A 16139-nucleotide genomic window follows, 5' to 3' on the forward strand; every position below is an offset into this window, starting at 1 on the left:
GAACATGTATCATAACATGGAAATCTAAGAGAACGTGTTAATGAGGATGCTTGTGGACTGGGATTTTTTTTCATTTTATTTACACATTTTTATTTAAAAAAAACTGTTTTTCCAACGTGTTAAGTTTGAGACGATTTCTCTTCTTAGTTAGTATTTCTCCGGCTGTAGAAAAGACCCACTCACAGGGCACAGAGGAGGCAGGAGTGCAGAGGAAATTAAGTGCCAGCTGGAAGAGGTTTGGGAAGGTGGTCTTTTGTTGGTCCCAGTATTTCAATGGGTCCTGGGACCTAACTACATTTCACTCTTCCAGGTAAAGTTGGACCTCTTGACTGGCATCTGCAGTAGAATTTTTTGTCTGCCTTCCCACTTCCATATCCAGATGTTTCCAATTATCTTAAAAACAACAAATATGCACATTATTACATGATTTCTAACAGAGGTGGGTATAGTAACGCGCTACATTTACTTTGTTACATTTACTTGAGTAACTTTTGGGAAAAATTGTACTTCTACGAGTAGTTTTTATGCAACATACTTTTACTTTTATTTGAGTATATTTATAGAGAATAAACGCTACTTTTACTCCACTCCATTTATCTACATTCAGCTCGCTACTCGCTACTTTTTTTTATCGATCTGTTAATGTTTGTTTTGGTTTGTCACAGACCTTCAAAGTAGGATCTACGCATGCCTGCGTTTCACCAATCACATGCAGTCACTGGTGACGTTGGACCAATCAAACAAAGCCAGGCGGTCACATGATCCGACTTAAACAAGTTGAAAAACTTATTGGGGTGTTACCATTTAGTGGTCAATTGTACGGATTATGTACTGTACTGTGCAATCTACTAATAAAAGTTTCAATTAATCAATCAAAAGTGTAAAGTAAAAAAGACGTTTTATTTCAACCGTACTTCCCGTCAAAAGCTTAAAGACTGATCGCACAGTTCCTGTCTTCACAATAAAAGTGCCGCTCCATCGCGCCTGCGTTAAAAAAATAAGAGTCTCCGAAAGCCAGCGCAAACAAGCTAGCAAGTTACGGAGTTTGCCGCCAATGTATTTCTTGTAAAGTGTATAAAAACGAATATGAAACCTGGACAAATAAGATGCCAAAAAACAACGACTTTCATGTGGTATTAGACAGAAAAGAGGAACTTTTTTTCTCCTCCATTTGAAAACGTGGACGTTATCAGTACCACTGTCTGATTCTAATCAATGCAAGTCATCAGAATCAGGTAATACACCAATTTATATTCTTGTCTTCATGAAAAATAGGAATCTATATGTTAGACATTCATGTATATTCATTAAAACACCTTTAACATGTCAACAAAACCAGCAAAATAAATAAATATAAATTATATACTGTATACATTAAAAAAAAAATATACATATATATGATATGTGTGTGTATGTATATGACATCAATCAATCAATCAATCAATGTTTACTTATATAGCCATAAATCACTAGTGTCTCAAAGGGCTGCACAAACCACAACACAATCCACTACGACATCCTCGGTAGGCCCACATAAGGGCAAGGAAAACTCACACCCAGTGGGACGTCGGTGACAATGATGACTATGAGAACCTTGGAGAGGACGAAAGCAATGGATGTCGAGCGGGTCTAACATGATACTGTGAAAGTTCAATCCATAATGGATCCAAAGCGGATCCAACACAGCAGCGAGAGTCCCGTTCACAGCGGAGCCAGCAGGAAAACATCCCAAGCGGAGACGGATCTGCAGCGCAGAGATGTCCCCAGCCGATGCACAGGCAAGCAGTACATGGCCAACGGATCGGACCGGACCCCCTCGACAAGGGAGAGTGGGACATAGGAGAAAAAGAAAAGAAACGGCAGATCAACTGGTCTAAAAAGGGAGTCTATTTAAAGGCTAGAGTATACAAATGAGTTTTAAGGTGAGACTTAAATGCTTCTACTGAGGTGGCATCTCGAACTGTTACCGGGAGGGCATTCCAGAGTACTGGAGCCCGAAATGAAAATGCTCTATAGCCCGCAGACTTTTTTTGAGCTTTGGGAATCACTAATAAGCCGCAGTCCTTTGAACGCAGATTTCTTGCCGGGACATATGGTACAATAGGCTGGAGCTAGACCGTGTAGTATTTTATACGTAAGTAGTAAAACCTTAAAGTCACATCTTAAGTGCACAGGAAGCCAGTGCAGGTGAGCCAGTACAGGCGTAATGTGATCAAACTTTCTTGTTCTTGACAAAGTCTAGCAGCCGCATTTTGTACCAACTGTAATCTTTTAATGCTAAACATGGGGACACCCGAAAATAATACGTTACAGTAATCGAGGCGAGACGTAACAAACGCATGCATAATGATCTCAGCGTCTTTAGTGGACAGAATGGAGCGAATTTTTGCGATATTACGGAGATGAAAGAAGGCCGTTTTAGTAACGCTTTTAATATGTAACTCAAACGAAAGAGTTGGGTCGAAGATAATACCCAGATTCTTTACCGAGTCGCCTTGTTTAATTGTTTGGTTGTCAAATGTTAAAGTTGTATTATTAAATAGAGGTCGGTGTCTAGCAGGACCGATAATCAGCATTTCCGTTTTTTTGGCGTTGAGTTGCAAAAACTTAGCGGACATCCATTGTTTAATTTCATTAAGACACGCCTCCAGCTGACTACAATCCGGCGTGTTGGTAAGCTTTAGGGGCATGTAGAGTTGGATGTCATCAGCATAACAGTGAAAGCTAACACCGTATTTTTGTATGATGTCACCTAGCAGCAGCTTATAGATGCTGAAGAGTGCAGGGCCAAGGACCGAACCCTGGGGAACTCCACACGTTACCTTAACGTAGTCCGAGGTCACATTGTTATGGGAGACGCACTGCATCCTATCAGTAAGATAAGAGTTAAACCAAGACAGGGCTAAGTCTGACATACCAATTCGTGTTTTGAAACGTTCTAATAAAATATTATGATCGACGGTATCGAAAGCAGCGCTAAGATCGAGGAGCAGCAACATAGATAACGCATCAGAATCCATCGTTAGCAATAGATCATTAGTCATTTTTGCGAGGGCTGTCTCCGTAGAGTGATTTGCCCTGAAACCGGATTGAAAGGTTTCACATAGATTGTTAGACGCTAAGTGTTCATTTAACTGCTCCGCAACAATTTTTTCGAGGATTTTCGAAATAAAGGGAAGGTGAGACACCGGTCGGTAGTTTACCATGAGGTCAGGATCGAGGTTAGGTCTTTTAAGAAGAGGATGAATAACCACTTTTTTGAATGCTAGGGGAACAGTGCCAGGGGAAAGTGATAAGTTTATAATATATAGCACTGATGGACCTAATAATACAAAAAGCTCCTTGATAAGTTTCCCAGGAAGAGGGTCAAGTAAACATGTTGTTTGTTTTATTCCATTTACATGTTGTAACAATTCCTCTAATGTTATTTCCTCAAAACGAGAGAAACTATTTTGGAGGGCAGTATCCGCCGTATATACAATGGTATCTGTGTTAATAGAACCCAGTTGTAGCTGGGACGCATTGTCTTTAATCTCCTTTTTAATGACTTCAATTTTCTTAATAAAGAATTGCATAAAGTCATCAGCTGAGTGGGTGGAGCTACTGGAAGAGGTCCCATGTTGGGTTAGCGATGCTACCGTACTAAACAAAAATGTAGGATTGTTTTTATTACGGTGGATGAGATTTGAGTAATATTTAGCTTTAGCTAAGGTAAGCATGCGTTTATAAGTTATTAAACTATCACTCCATGCTTGATGGTGCACCTCAAGTTTAGTCGTGCGCCATTTGCGTTCCAGCTTTCTACATAATAATTTCTGAGCTCTAATTTCTTCAGTAAACCATGGGGTACGTTTTTTTGGAGCCTTTTTTAACTTCAGCGGTGCTACAATATCAATGGTTTCGCGCAGGGCGTCGTCAAAGTTGTTAGTGAGGTTATCAATAGAGCCCACATACTTTGGGAATGGTGCCATTACCGAGGGCAGTAGGTCAGCAAGAGTCGTCGTTGTGGCCGTATTAATGTTGCGGCTGCTATAGCAGTTTTTATTATTATTACTTTGACGAACATGCGTCTGAACCTCGAATTGTATAAGGTAATGATCGGACAATACTTTAGTATACGGGAGTATCGTAACTTTGGAAACGGTGATACCCCTGACAAGCACTAGGTCTATCGTATTACTGTTGCAATGCGTGGGTTCATTTATTATTTGTGTATTATTTATTTGTGACATGTGTGTGTATGTCTATATATATATATATATATATATGAGGTAGATCACCTCGACTTGGTCATTTATTAAGTAATTGATAAACGTTGAAAAACTTATTGGGGTGTTACCATTTAGTGGTCAATTGTACGGAATATGTACTGTACTGTACTAATACAATTTTCAATCAATCAATCAATCAATGAATGCCTACTGAGCCTATGGTGCTGTTAAGTTATTTTGGCTCAATGTGCCTTAATTTTTTATTTTATTTTAATGTACTATTATTTAATATATATTATTGTTTTAGTTGCTTAAGGGATATTCCTGGCTCGGAATTTGCTCATTGCTATTTTTATGTTTTTGTACATTATTTGTTGCCGTAATCAGGTTACTCATCAGTTACTCAGTACTTGAGTAGTTTTTTTCACAACATACTTTTTACTTTTACTCAAGTAAATATTTAGGTGACTACTCCTTACTTTAACTTGAATAATAAATATCCAAAGTAACAGTACTCTTACTTGAGTACAATTTCTGGCTACTCTACCCACCTCTGATTTCTAACCACAAACAAATAATGCTGAATAAATGCCTGAAGTGGGTGTAGACAGCTGTTCTGCAGATAGTCCCGGCATGGGCTTATTTGTGCGTCCGATGACAGACACACATTCGGAACATAGCCGAATGATGGCGCCATTCAATTTACACGAACTGCGGAACCTGAGTGATTTAAATCTGGGGTCAAGAAGTGTTGCTAGGGTCAACACACTTAATGACTCCAGGTTGGAAGCAGTGTCTGTGACTCGACGCTTCAAGTGTTCATGGAGGCGTTTGGCTGCCTGTGTTTGCAAGGTTGAAGCACTATGCTCTAGTGCAGGGGTCGGGAACCTTTTTGGCTGAGAGAGCCAAGAAGCCAAATATTTAAAAATGTATTTCCGTAAGAGCCATATCATATTTTTTTTAACACTGAACACAACTAAACGTGTGCATTTTTAAGTAAGACCAACATTTCTAGAGTATAATAGGTCTCTTATTCTTTGTAATAACATTGTTATTCTGAAGCCAACTGTGGAGGGGGGTGCGTGGCCTTCGAGCCTGCAGCAAAGTGGGGTGTGCCAGAACCGGCATCGAAATCAGCGACAGGTGCATAGATGGCCCACCTGGGCCTTGTTATCTAATCACCTGTCGCTATGTTATAAGCAGCAGCCAGGAGGAAAGACGGGGTTGGAGCTAGAGCCAGAGCGTGAGCGAGAACAAAAGAGAAAAAGAGTAAAATGGGCCGTCGCTAGGGACTCCGCTCTGAACAGAAGACAGCAGAGGAGGACTGCTAAGCAGGATATATACCTTATGTTTCATTTTTACCGTCATTAACAGCATCATAAATGACTTGTAGCTTGTTACAGGGACAATGGAGGCTCTCTGCCTTCCAAACCACTGCTGCTCAGAGCCTCCGCTGTCACTGCTCTCGTCAAGTTGTAAAAAAAAAAAAAAGGAACTCCGTAGCACCGAAAGTCCGCGACGATATACGTGTTTATGACAGATAAGACTACACAATTACACCCATCCTAACAAGTATATGATAAATGTAGACACATTTTCCTTTTCTTTTACTTTCATACTGCAACAGTGATTGGATGTTTACTGAGGGCTGAGGGGTGTGTGCGGGTGTGTGTCTGCTGCGCAGCCTGTGGAATGTTGAATACACGCACAGCGGAGGGAGGGATGAGAGGGAAGCCCACACTACTATATCGTGTGTGTCCCTTTTTCGGCGGATTTTACCGCTAGTGCAGATAATTTTGTCAACTTGTAATGTAGTAATTTTGTGAGTTTATTAAAATTTGCGTTCTCAAATTTTGATTTGAGGGGGCAAGACATTTATTTAAGGGGGCTCTGCCCCTTCTTGCCCCTTCGTAGAGCCGGCCATGGCTACAATGCGTGACGCCACGGGCACGCGTCGTCATATGCGTCATCATACCGCGACCTTTTCAACATCATACTTTTCGCGAAATTTAAAATTGCAATTTACTAAACTAACCCGACCGTATTGGCATGTATTGCAATGTTAATATTTCATCATTGATATATAAACTATCAGACTGCGGGGTCCGTAGTAGTGGGTTTCAGTAGGCCTTTAAAGTAAAAGTGCACTTACCGTATTTCCTTGAATTGCCGCAGGGCATATAGTATGCTCCTGCCTTGAATTACTGCCGGGTCAAACTCGCTTCGCAAAATAATTAGCGCATGCTTAGTATTACCACCTGGTCCAACTCGTAATGTCACGAGTGACACTTCCCCTATCATCATTTTCAAAATGGAGAAGGCTGATTTCAATATCGGGAATTTGAAATCTCATAGAGGGAAGTAGATTAAGAGCTATTCAGCAGGATTTAAGGTCTAAGCTTACATCACACTAAAAAATGAGAAGAGGTTTTAAAATAATTAGCGCATGCTTACTTTTACCGCATGCAAGCGCAGGAGTGAGAAGAGGTTTTAAATTAATTAGCGCCCCGGCCGCAATTCAAGGAAATACGGTATTTGCATTACGTTGATGGAGTTGTAGCGATCTGTGTCACAGTCCCTGCAGTGTCTGGTGTGTCTGTCTTGTCTGTCTGGGTGTGGTCATGTGTGGGCGGAGTTTGGGTTCCTGGCTTCCAAGTCTGGCACACCTGGTGGTGATAATCTCACTCACCTGCCTGCCATGGGCTAATCACCTCCACTCCACAAAAGCTCTGGTCTCCTCACATGACGCTGCCAGATCGTTTCACAGCTCTCCAAGTGGTAATGCTTCTCGCCAGTTCTCGTAGGATTTTGATGATCTTGTTGATCTTTCGTTTGTGCCATTTGCTCCTGGTATCTTGTTCCTCGACTCACCATTGTTTTCCTCTGCCTCCAGTGCCTACCTCCTCTAAGCCTGCCTGCCTGCCAGACACCTCCACTCCAGCCGACGACACCTTTCCCTCATTCCTCATTTGCCTAAATTAAACCCTTTGGACTTTGAATGTGCCTCCCTTGTCTGCTTTTGGGTCTGCCAGCTTGTTAAATTGTGACAATCTGTGCATGACCAAATATCCTATATTGAGAGAATGATCAACGCATGCTAATGTACAACCAAATGATCTCCTACACAATGTACATTCAAAGTCATCATTTTGGCACCTAAAAAGAATACCGAGGTGTCCTCAATTACAATTACGGCCATGCCCAGGTGCATATCTTTGGAGGTGGGAGGAAACCAGTGTATTCGGGTTTACCATGAATTGATTAATGTGGATCCCGACTTAAACAAGTTGAACAACTTATTCGGGTGTTACCATTCATTTAGTGGTCAATTGTACGGAATATGTACTGTACTGTGCAATCTACTAATAAAAGTTTCAATCAATCAATCAATCAATCAAAATCCATAAATTGGCACCACGGAACCCTTCTAATGCATCCTTTTCTCTGGCAAAGCAGTTATGAAGTGTATTCAAAACACAACCACAACATAGTTTGTTTATGGACAGGGACGAACCTGAAAGTGCCAATTATGCACTTGAGAGTTTATTTTCGACCACAAATAAATGAATGGGAAACACTGAGGTGTGTGCGCGTGCATGCATGCGTGCGTGGAAGGAATGTCGTATGTGTGTGCAGACTGGAGTGCACAGCGCTCTCACAGGAAAGCGGACCATAGCTTGGAGGTGTAAGATATGATAGGGAGGAAGATCGAATTAACAATGTTCTTTTTATTACCATCATCAAGATGGATTTCGATATAATATATAGAACTAAGCCAATCAAATGTGTGCATTACATACAGAAACAGATGAAAAAGCAAAGAGCTAAGCAAATGAGTGAAATTAAAGGGGAACATTATCACCAGACCCATATAAGCGTCAATATATACCTTGATGTTGCAGAAAAAAGACAATATATTTTTTTAACCGATTTCCGAACTCTAAATGGGTGAATTCTGGCGAATTAAACGTGCTTCTATTTATCGCTCTCGGAGCGATGACGTCAGAACGTGACGTCACCTAGGTAGTCAATCGGCCATTTTGTCAAACACATTATACACATCGAGTCAAAACAGCTCTGTTATTTTCCAATTTTTCGACTGTTTTCCGTACCTTGGAGACATCATGCCTCGTCGGTGTGTTGTCGGAGGGTGTAACAACACGATCAGGGATGGATTCAAGTTGATTTACGTAGAATGTGCATCGACTAGCACGGCATGCTAATCGATGCAAACATGCTATTTACCGGCGATGCTAAGGCAGACATGGCACAGAGATGTATGGATATCCTGCAGATGCATTTCCAACAATAAAGTAAAAGAAATCACAAAGGTGAGTTTTGTTGATGTTGTTGACTTATGTGCTAATCAGACATATTTGGTCGCGGCATTACTGCCAGCTAATCGATGCTAACATACTATTTAGGCTAGCTGTATGTACATTTGAAACTATATTTACATCCAGCGTTTACTTCCACCCACATTTAATGCCAAACAAACACTTACCAATCGACGGATTTATGTTGCTCCAGCGTCACAAGATGCGAAACTTCCGATCGTTGGTCTGCACATTTTACCGGTGATGCTAAGGCAAACATGGTTGAATAGCGTCAATAGCTATTTGCTCAATAGCTTCAGTTTCTTCTTCAATTTTTTTTTTCTATCTGCCTCCATACTCCAACCATCCGTTTTAATACATGCGTAATCTGTTGAATCGCTTAAGCCGCTGAAATCCGCGTCTGAATCCGAGCTAATGTCGCTATATCTTGCTGTGGTAACCGCCACTTTGTTTGTATTTGTATCGCTATGTGACGTCACAGGAGATTGCGAAAATCAGGCACTTTAAAGCTTTTTTTTTAGAGATATTCCGGGACGGGTAACATTTTGAAAAAAACTTCATAAAATAAAATAAGCCACTGGGGACTGATTTATATTGGTTTTAACCCTTTTGAAATTGTGATAATGTTCCCCTTTAATACACATAGCGGTAAAAAGAGCTTTCATCTCAAAGTGGAAAAACTCATTCATGTTCATTCGTCCATCTGGAAGCACCAAACCAAAACCAAAGCACCAAACCAAAACCAAAAATCTTCAGTCCCCATGAGGAAGATTTACTAGCAGGGCACATCATCAGTTGTGTGGCTCAGCTTCACAGGGCATTTCAGTCATATAACACAAAACATCCTCTCTGCAGTTGATCGAGCCTGGGCGTGTGTCTTCCCCAGATGCTGTCTCTCCTCTACAGCCACAGACTGGTCCTCACTGCTCTTAATTATATTAATGGATTTGATTCATATTGCGCTTTTCACAACACTAAAAGCACTTAATATTGAGAACTAAAATGCCATTATTCATTCACTCCACATTCACACACACACACACACACATATATATATATATACATATATATATATGTATATATATATATAGCATCCAGCACACCTTACAACAGTGGTAATAAAAGATGCAACCTATGCTTAAAAGAGAAACTGTTTATTATATATCATCCAGATCTATCATCCCTCAACAAGCGCAGTGAAATCATTTCAACATGCCGCCACAGACGGAAACACCTCCTAGGTAACACATGAGCCAATCACCACACCCTACGCCTGCCTGTACCCACCCACTCTGTGCCCTATATAAACCATTGTATGTGAATGCTTCCATTAAAATCTCCTGATGATTGAGGGAACCCCTCATGAAACAGTTCTGTAGAGATGAAGTAGTCTTGTGATTTTTCCCACACCTACATATTGCGCTCTACCACGGTATCGAGCAGTATTTTCTGGATAATCCAATCAAGACATATCCCGCTCCAAATTGACATTTGTTGAGCACTGTACGACGATCCGAAATGGAAAAATTCAGCATCAACTACTCCACGAAGAACATTCCCATACCCGCGCAGAAGGACTACAGGCAAAGACTCATAGAAAAGACGGAACACTTCCTAAGAAGGATGCGGTGGAAACCACACATTTTCCTCCACCCTGAAACAAAAGGAACGCAAAAGGAAACTTACGGATTCAAATCTACCAAGAACCCACCCACAGTCAAGGAATTAAAAGACTTTGAGAACGACATGCTCAAAATGATACAATCAGTCAAATTCAAGCCAGCCCGCAACCCATTCCTCACCAAGCTGAAGAATGACATGGAGCGCATCAAGAAAGTAAGCAACCTCATCATCCATCCATCCATTTTCTACCGCTTAATTCCCTTTTGGGGTCGCGGGGGGCGCTGGCGCCTATCTCAGCTACAATCGGGCGGAAGGCGGGGTACACCCTGGACAAGTCGCCACCTCATCGCAGCAACTTCATCATAGCCGCCGATAAAACCACAAACTTCTACAGAATGGACATACCAGAACATAACACTATACTGGACAAAAACATCACCAAATCATACAAAAAAGCGCAACCCAACACTTTACAGAACATACACCTGGAAAACAAGCAGATCGCAACCGAACTGGATATTGAGGACAGGGTGGACGCCACAGCCAACAAGGAAGCCTTCATCACATTGAAGGACCACAAGCCCAAATTCGCAAATAACCCAACATGCCGACTAATAAACCCAACTAAATCTGAAATAGGAAAAATCAGCAAAATAATCCTGGACAGAATCAACACAAAAATCAAGGACAAAACACCACTCAACCAATGGAGAAATACAGCAGCAGTAATCAAATGGTTTAACAACATCCAAGACAAACAACAACACAACTTTATCTCCTTCAACATCGAAGAATTTTACCCTTCCATCACGCAAGACTTACTGACCCAAGCACTAGACTTCGCCTCGGACTACGACTCAATCACAGGCAACGGAAGAAACATCATCATCCACGCAAATAACTCCATACTCATCCGCAACAGCACACCATGGCAAAAAAAGAACAATTCAACATTTGACGTTACTATGGGGAGTTTTGACAGAGCAGAAACGTGTGAACTCGTCGGGAGTTTCCTCCTCTCCCAGCTTGCTAGCTTCAACCTGAACCTTGGTATTTACCGTGATGACGGACTGGCAGTGTGCCGCGCCTCGCCAAGGAGCAGCGAGAACACCAAGAAGCGCATATGCCAAATCTTCAAAGAAAACGGCCTTCGGATCACGATTGAAGCCAACAAGCAAACCGTCAACTTCCTCGACGTCACTTTCAACCTGAGAAACAACAGCTACCAACCATTCACGAAACCCAACACAACACTCCAATACTTGCACCATGACAGCAACCACCCACCCACCACCACGAAAAGAATACCTACCGGAATTAATAAAAGGCTATCGATGCTGTCATCTAGCAAAGATGAATTCGACCAAGCAACCCCCCCGTACCAGAAAGCACTTGATGAAAGCGGATACAACTTCACCCTCACCTATGAACCCACTCCAGGAAACCAACCAAAAAAGAGCAGAAAACGAAACAACATCATCTGGTACAATCCGCCATTCAGCAAAAACGTCTCAACCAACATCGGCCACAAGTTCCTCACTCTGATCGACAAACACTTCCCCAAAGGCAACACCCTAAGAAAAATATTCAACAAGAACTACATTAAATTGAGCTACAGCTGTATGATTAACATGCAACAAATCATTTCAAACCACAACAAAGTAATTGCAAAAGGACTGCCCACCCCCAGACTAAACGACTCTGAAACCAATAGGGAATGTAACTGTCGCAAGAAACCTGATTGCCCTCTCAACGGAGGGTGCTTACAGACATCAGTCGTTTACCAAGCAAAAGTAACACGCAAGGACATTAACACATCCGACACGTACGTAGGATTAACCGAAGGAGCGTTATAACAAGATGGAATAATCACAACGCCTCCTTTAGAAACCAGGCTTTGCGGAATTCTACAGAACTCAGCAAGCACATTTAGAACCTCAAAGACAATAATGTTGAATATTCAATAACATGGCAAATTCTTGCATCCAGCACACCTTACAACAGCGGTAATAAAAGATGCAACCTATGCTTAAAAGAGAAACTGTTTATTATATATCATCCAGATCTATCATCCCTCAACAAGCGCAGTGAAATCATTTCAACATGCCGCCACAGACGGAAACACCTCCTAGGTAACTTATGAGCCATTCACCACACCCTACGCCTGCCTGTACCCACCCACTCTGTGCCCTATACAAACCATTGTATGTGAATGCTTCCATTAAAATCTCCTGATGATTGAGGTAACCCCTCATGAAACAGTTCTGTAGAGACGAAGTAGTCTTGTGATTTTTCCCACACCTACATATATATATATATATATATATATATATATATATATCTTGTCTTGATTGGATTATCCAGAGAATAGTGCTCGATACCGTGGTAGAGCGCAATATGTATGTGTGGGAAAAATCACAGGACTACTTAATCTCTACAGAACTGTTTCATGAGGGGTTCCTTCCATCATCAGGAGATTTTAATGGAAGCATTCACATACTATATATATATATATATATATATATGTATATATATATATATATATATATATATATATATATAAATATATATACATATATATTTGTATTAATGGCAGCTGTAGCTTGTAAAAGACGTGGGTCTTTTACATGTAGAAATGCATGTGTATATATGTATATATATGTGGAGAGACTGAGCCGACAGCTGTCATACCCAAGATGGAGGTCAGGAGGCGGAGCATGCAGCAGAGAGGAGAGGCGGGGCGCACTCGGAGTGATGCTGCAGCCAGCCCAGTCAGGTGCGTAAACTACACACCTGTTCTCAATCCCATCATCTTCTGCTGCAGCATAAAAGGGGCGAAGGAGGCACACTCGTGGCGGAAGTAGGAGACAACCAGACGAGCGATCAGACGAGCGATCAGACGAGCGAGAACCATGGAAAGCCACGGAGCGACCGAGACCAGCACAGGAAAGACGCGGCGACTGAAAAGGAGCCCGGCGCGAACAGCGGAGATGGAGCTGAAAGAGCGACCGACCGACACTGCGAGCTACTTATTGAAAAATAAATAGTCAAACCTGTGCGAAGCGATATCGTTCCTGTTTGGTCCACGCAACCCACACAATGGCGGCAGGAAGCCTTTTACAAAATATATATGTAATTCATTTATATTTTATACATTTATAATTTATTATTGGAGCCTGCTTGCCCCACAGGAGTCGCCGTTTCGGGCAGCTGCAGCCAGACTGTGTGTCTGGGGCCCCTGGGTGCCGCCGCCCACCCCTTCCACGTCTATCTTGTTGGGGGCCTGCTGGGTCTATTCCCCACGCGTGGTCTATCGTGGCGCCTCGTTGCGTTGCATGGTATTGCACGGTGGCAAGCTGCTGGGGCAGTGGCGTTGTGTGTCGACGTGTCTGTGATCTCCTCCTTTCCTCCCCGCTTTTATTTTCTTTTCTCAGGGGGAGGCTGCGCCGGTGCAGTTGCTGGATGTTACATCTCCATTGATGGGGGTCCATGCAGGGTTGGGCTCATGGGGGCTCGGTTGTTGTAGGGCGGTGCGATCATCCCGTCCGGCTGCGAGGAACTTCCGGACCCTCCTAATGGGGCGTCCAGTCTTTCTGCTTGCATGGGATATGACCTCTCACTGACTTGGGAGTGGTTGTCTCCTGCTGCTCCTGTGCCTTGTCCTCTGCGGGGCGTGTCTGTCTACGGCCTGCTGCAAGCCAGAATGGCGGCACGTTGGGCCTGGTTTTGGGGGTCCAGTTGCTGGCTGGCCTGTCAGTGTGTGATCGGTAGTCGCTTGTTCCCTGGGTACCGCACCTGGGTTGGGCTCCCTGAGTGGCTGGGACTTTACTCTTGCACGTACTGGTAGACAAACATATTGTACATACAAACACACATACACAGAATAATTTTTCCATATGTATATTTTTTCATACAGTTCATACATACGCGCACACATAGGTACATACGCGGTGACGTTGGTGCATATGTTCCCCCCCCGTAGAGGTGTGGGATATTGAACAGAAACACGGACACGATGCTTATTCATTCAGGTCCAGTCTGTAATGGCAATTTTCCAAAAACACACACTTTGAAACAATACTTTATACACATTGCACCTTTTTTAAACATTTACATTTCTCTATTCAAAACATGAAAGAAGTAGAAAAATAAAGCATTGTGCTGGAACTTAAATCTGTAAAAATATGTAATATTTTTATAATATTTGTATCACTAGCTAATCAGATCAGAACTGACACTCTTTTAGTGTAAACACAAATAGAAATGCATAATCATCATCACCAAATATAACTGGTAAAGTAACAGTTTCCTCTACAAAATAACAATAGCAGAGCAAAATCTTTCATCTCAAAAACGACTACACAACATAAAAAAATACATCTCTGCATCAAACTAATCTCAACACACACACGCACGTGCACGCACGCACACACACACACACACACACACACACACACACACACACACACACAGTCATTCACACGCAGGCAGCTTTAAAACATGTAGGTAAGTACCTTACAGACAGAGAGCAAAAATACATTGTAAAGTGTTGAATAACCACATTTCTTTACCAGTAGAGGAGTGGGATATTGAACAGAAACACGGACACGATGCTTATTCATTCAGGTCCAGTCTGTAATGGCCGAATGAAAGAACGTGTCTCCCTCTACCAGGTAAGCTAGGCAAAAGTAGTCAAAACCCGATCAGTGACTAAAACAACAACTAGACATTTTTAAAACGCAGGTACTACAGAAAAACAACATAAATCCAGTAAGTATTGTCCAAACAAACATTAGAATGTTTTTAACACAGATTACTATTTTTTTCATTTCTCTTTTTAGACTCTTCTGCACCAGTCAAAAGTAATAGATGGCAGATCACCTTATCACAGCTTTTTGTCTTCATACCCTTTTTTTCAACTTTGTACAGTAATTAGTTATGATGTTCTTTCTCCTTTTTCTTTCTTACTTTTACCAGACACTATAATTAATTAAAGCTTTGTTTTTCTATAATGAATTAAAGCTTTGTTTTTCTTCCTTCCTGTTTACTGCCTGCGTGTTCACATTCACAGCAATTTTATAACTACTACACACTCCCCCTCAATATAGATGTCGTCCTTGACATTCATCAAATAAGGCAGCCACAATACAGATTCTCAACAGTTCGTGCATAGACATTCGGCCCACAAAAAGTCCTTGCGCTTAACCGGTAACGTCTATTCTAAATCGCAGCTGTTTCAACAGTCCAGGACGAGTGTGCGTGTGTATTAACACTGCTTTCGCAAAAGTCCATAAGTGTATCAGGATGTGTGTGTTTGTGTGCACTCTGCTTTCGCAAAAGTCCATGAGTGTATCAGGATGTGTGTGTTTGTGTGCACTCTGCTTCCACAAAAGTCCATGAGTGTAGTGGGATGTGTGTATGTTAGTGTGCACTCTGCTTTCACAAAAGTCCATGAGTGTAATCTGCGTGTCAAAGAGTCCATGAATGTATGTGTATATATATGGGTGTGATGTGTTCAGTTTCACAAGAGTCCATGTGAGTGGTTACCCATACAGAAGCACAGGTTGATAGGTGGGGGCCTGAACAGAATCTGACCACCGGGTCCCTGGTTGATAGGCTCCGTAATGTTGCATTGGGTACATGGATCTGGCTGGGACATTCATATTGTAGCAGGCTGGATTACCAAACTCATCATAGGTGAATATCTTTGGTGGTCGTCGTTCCCTCCTTGACCGCTTTTGTGCTTGTCCGTTGTCACTGTGGTTTCCAGATGCTTCATCGCAGTCCAGCAAATCAATCCTGCTGTGAAATTCCTCCGGTTGTAGCAGTCTTTCCTGTTCCTCTCCTTGTTTGTCAAGTGTCCTTGTAGGTTCAGTGCCTGCCGACTGGCCAGTATGCTCCTCTTCATTACATGCCTGCGGCCGTGCATCTTGAGGAGGCTGTAGAGGTAGGTAATAAAACCAGTCAT

The 16139-nt window shown here is 42.1% G+C and overlaps 1 long non-coding RNA gene across 1 annotated transcript; it reads right to left on the minus strand.

Moving 5' to 3' along the window:
* Positions 1–12840: 12840 nt before the first annotated feature.
* LOC133564949 (uncharacterized) lies at positions 12841–15201 on the minus strand. The gene is made up of 3 exons (XR_009809383.1): positions 14743–15201; positions 14119–14209; positions 12841–14011 (listed from the first exon to the last, which is right to left on the minus strand). It is a non-coding gene; the product is annotated as an uncharacterized LOC133564949 (long non-coding RNA).
* Between the last annotated feature and the right edge of the window lie 938 nt (positions 15202–16139).

The sequence above is a fragment of the Nerophis ophidion genome, linkage group LG13 (genome assembly GCF_033978795.1).
Source record: "Nerophis ophidion isolate RoL-2023_Sa linkage group LG13, RoL_Noph_v1.0, whole genome shotgun sequence".
Taxonomy (NCBI): Eukaryota; Metazoa; Chordata; class Actinopteri; order Syngnathiformes; family Syngnathidae; genus Nerophis; species Nerophis ophidion.